Source organism: Notothenia rossii, assembly GCF_949606895.1.
Source record: "Notothenia rossii genome assembly, chromosome: 2".
In the NCBI taxonomy this organism is placed as follows: Eukaryota; Metazoa; Chordata; class Actinopteri; order Perciformes; family Nototheniidae; genus Notothenia; species Notothenia rossii.
Window position 1 is genome coordinate 29,607,680 of NC_136904.1, and position 4,628 is coordinate 29,612,307.

Below are 4,628 nucleotides of genomic sequence, written 5' to 3' on the forward strand. Positions count from 1 at the left end.
TAAATTAGCCCTGAGCGAAAAAATGCTAACAAATTTAGCCTAGAACTCACGGTAAAAAATAGCCTTATTACTTATTATTTTATTATTATAAAACGATAAAAACGCGGATGAAGGTTAATCCTATGTGTCTGTGTCACTTAGAAAGTATTACTGATAATACTTAATTCCATTTTTATGTAAAAACCGGATATTTCATATTAGCTGCTAATGATAGCAGCCAGAGCGTATCGCAGCTTCCGGTTCCGGGGTGCAGCACTCATTCACCAATGGGCCATGTTTAGATGGATTTTAGGAACGTCCCCTCGATTCTATTAGCTCTAACGGTCAAAAAGAGATATACATAGTATACATAGTATTTTGCGGTTGACACTATTTTATGTCTGAATTTGCTATTTACACCTGGATACTTTTTTATACCCACTTTTTAGAGATGCCAAGATTGGTGGCTACCATGAAGACAGCACTGGACAACATTTCAGGGTCGTCCTCATCAGGATCTTGTTCCAGTAGTGGCCACGGTGACTCCCAGCAAACTGGCCGCAATACTGGCAGTAACGATTTGGTACGACCAACATACTGTAGTAATGATACTCTATTGCTATTGTTCTATAAAAAATGAATCACTGCGGATCATTGGAATTGTATTTTCACATCCTTGAAGCCAAGACGAGAGCTGCCCCACATAATATACAGAAGTGTACTCGAGTACTGTTTGAGTACACCTTGACTTGATAACGGGGGACGGCTGTGGTAGAGCAGGTCAGCTACCAATCGGAAGGTCGGTGGTTCGACACCCACCCCACCACCGGCAGCCATGCGCTGTTGTGTCCCTGAGCAAGACACCTAACCCCAAATTGCGCATTGGTGTGTGGATATGAGTGAATGTGTTACCTCTGATGGTTTATATTCCGCCAACAGTGTATGAATGTGTGTGAATGTAATATGTGGTGTAAAAGTGCTTTGAGTAGTCTGCTGACCAGATAAAGAGCTCTACAAGTACAGTCCATTTACCTTTATAAATAGGTTTTGTTGCCATTAGAAATACACTTGCATGACTATTATATTATATCTCCAGTGTGTTTAAAATATAGCAAAGCATTCAAGTTCATTTGATGGTACAGGTACAATATTTGTAATTTATCTTGTTTTAATCCACCTCTTTGTTTTTACAGATGTTCCAAGGCAACTCCTCCATCCAGGTCTCCTCACGCCTCTTCCACAGATTAGGCAACAGAAGGATGTCTCTCTTTGCCCAGGAACTAGCAATGCTAATCTTTGGGAAAGAGACCCTGGCGAAGTCTACCCTTACTGGGAAGGGGAAAACCGCAGAGACCCTTGACCCGGAGAAAGTCAATGCCATTATTGGTACAGATATTCTGTATTAATGTTATCATTATGAATGAATTTCAATCTAATATATTGTCTATATTATCAAGTATTAAATCCCATGCTTCCTTCTTGTTTTGTAAGACACCGTGAGAGAAACATTTCCGGGCACCGAGGTGAGTGCAATCCGGGCCCTGCTGCGGAGGAAATGCAACAACGGGAGATATACAAGCAACGTTACTCCTCACTGATGGCCACCATTTAGTTTATATAAACTTCGCAAGTTAGTTAGTCAGTTTAGCCATCATGTTTTGTTAATTGTTACATTTAGTATAAACACGTTTTTTGGTTTGTTGTTATGTTTATGTCATTACAATTATGTTTTTCTCATAATTGAAGTGCAATTTGTCATGAAACAGAATAGCACACTTGGTGTGTACTTAAGTGGTATCCGGAAGTAGCTTAAAGTGTATGAAGTATAATAGTGATGTATTGTATGTATGCTTCTGTAACACATAACGCAGTACTTGCAGTGGTAACATTATTGTACTTAAAATACACTTCTATTCTGTAGTATAAGCAGTGATACCACACACTTCTACTCTACATTATAGTATAATAATATTATACTTAAAATACATGGATTTATGGTGCTTAAATTGTTATAGAACCTTACTATAAATATATTTTTATTAACATAATAGCACAATTTAAAAGTATTAAATACAGTCAGAAAGTGCATTTGAAGTTAATTGGAAATATAACAGGTGTGATTGAATAAGTATGAAAATAGTATGTTGAAAACACACTTATGAATTACTATGAATTGAGCTGAATGCCCTTTTAAGTATATTTCCAACACACTGGTGATACAATACAATTGTACTTAAAGTGTGTTTCGAATGCACACAAATCATGATTTTAACGGTTGTGCTTTGGTACACTTAAAGTTTACAAAAAGTTGTGCCAATTTAGCACACTATTTACACTTCAAGTATACTCAACTAATGATTAAGTAGTACTCCAGTACTACTTGAGTACACTTTATTATACTTGAATGTGACCAAAAAAGCACATTTATCTAAAAGTGTACTTAGTACATTCTTCAAAAAGTATAATTTAAGCATACTATTTTTTTACCTGGGAATGAACAACAGGAGGGGTCACAGACATAAGACCAGCTGTTAAATAAAGCTCTCCTGACCTTAGGTGTCATGTGGGTATATTATTTCACCCATTTATTAATTATATGTTACATTTGATAACACCACTGTGTTTCGTATCCCCTAAACCTCCAGGGTGTACACAGTTTAATACTGGCAACTTCTAATTGTGGGAAATACAAAAACGTCGGGGGTGCTGGAGCCGGGGGCTGGACCCGTCCAAGTCCAGTTTGGGAAAGTCTGCCGTGGTTCCATTCCATTTCAAAGAGCTGTTGACGCTGAGCGTAACCTTGTCGCACTGCCACTCCAACATCCAATCACAGGGCTTGATGACTAATCACGAGGTTTGTAAAGCAAGGCGGATGTTGTAATCCCAAACGATAGCTGTGGATTCTGGGTACTGTATGTCTTCGGAAACTGTAGTGTCTAAACTCCTAAAAAACTATTTGTTTCTCTGAATCGAAGGTTAAAAACACAAAATCATTGTACACAATTTAAACCAATCAATACTATGCAATTAACAAGGATAAACTGATGTTTTTTTGTGGATGAGCAATGCAGATATCACTGTGTAACCATTTGACGGTGAGGGGAATATATCCGGTTTTATTATGAAAACTTTGAGACCGGAAATACTGTTTTCACCCACGCTAACTTTACATGGAAGCTACATACACGTTATCTTGACGAGTCCTCAGATCATCTTCGTAAATATCTATCAAACTATAGATCCTACACATCCAGTGGACGTGGATTCTAAAAATACAATATGCACTTCTCGCTAGAAATCTAATCAAAAAACATTTCAATGGCCAAACTATTCTACAATTTAGGATTTTCCAGAGAGGGTTATTTGTGAATAAACGAATAAACGGGAGCATGTTGTTTCTTACACGACCACTAGAGGTGCTACACTTTAAAAGGTGGCTATGGGTCGTAATCTAAGCTGCTTAAAACAATCAACCTATTTGGTCTTTTTTTGTAGAAGGACAGGCTGAGTCTAAAATGTGACTGAAGATGTTAGGTATTTCAGCAGTCTTGCTACAATGGTGAGTTTGTTCCACCGTTAAAGAGCCAAGATAGCAAACAGGTGTGTTTTTGTTAAGGGGTACCTAGGTCCAACTCGCAGTAAGGAAGTAGCAAGCCAATTGGCCGTAGCAAAGCGAAAAATAAAAAAATATGTATGCAATCTTATATTGTTAATGTTAGTTTGCCATATAATTTTATATTTCTTATGAACTAAGCCTTAGCAGAGGAGAGAGAGAGTCACATTGGCCGGTTAGCCAAATGTATATTTTGGACCCCACATCATCAGTTTTATTTCAGGGGAAACAGGACTGTAATTAGGTAAAAGCAATATGGTAAAATAAAAGGTGTTCAAAAGCATTTCCTATTAACAAGAATTTCAATAAAAAAAACAAAAAAATAATAAAACTATAACAATAACTTGAAAAATAACTTGTCTGCCTCTGCACCCGCAACATTTTTGGCACCAGATATTGTATTCTTTGTCTAACCATTTTACGTAATGTGGCTTTGCTTAGCATGCATCAATGGCTAATGTGGTTTATCAGTAGAAGATGTTGCTTTTGTTTAGTCCCATCAGTCTTCTTAGAGAGTTCTTTTATACACTGAAGAAGAACACTATTATGTGCATGATGCTGTCAGACATGTCAAATCCCCTCCGTGATTGTAGCAATTACATAAAGATATGGTGCAGAGTAGATGGTTGTCTGCCTGCCAAACTGACAAGAATCACACAACATGCACAGGCTATATACTTGGCAGAAAATTACACAACAGCTGTTTTTATTTTTCCTCCTCATATTGGGTATATACGAACAAATATATTGTGACAGTCAGATGAAGAGTTTCTGCTCACATTAAGCTTGGACTAATTTCATGAACAAGACCTCCATTATGCTATCCATTAAGCTTGTGTTCACTCTTTTTACAGCCGAACACAGTACCCACATACTGTGTACATACTGTGTGTATGTTTTCTCTCTTTGAAAATACAAACATTGCCTTTGTCATAGTATGTCATGAATACATTTGAAATAAATTACAGTATGTTAAGCCACATACATAGTCATAAAAAGTCACAGTTTAGTGTGTTGCAATTCATTTTAAAGTATG

The 4,628-nt window shown here is 37.1% G+C and overlaps 1 long non-coding RNA gene across 1 annotated transcript; it reads left to right on the forward strand.

The window, feature by feature from the left end:
• The first annotated feature begins 364 nt into the window (after nucleotides 1-364).
• Nucleotides 365-1,619, forward strand: LOC307028831. The gene is made up of 3 exons (XR_013805125.1): nucleotides 365-562; nucleotides 1,173-1,365; nucleotides 1,471-1,619. It is a non-coding gene; the product is annotated as an uncharacterized lncRNA (long non-coding RNA).
• Nucleotides 1,620-4,628: the final 3,009 nt, after the last annotated feature.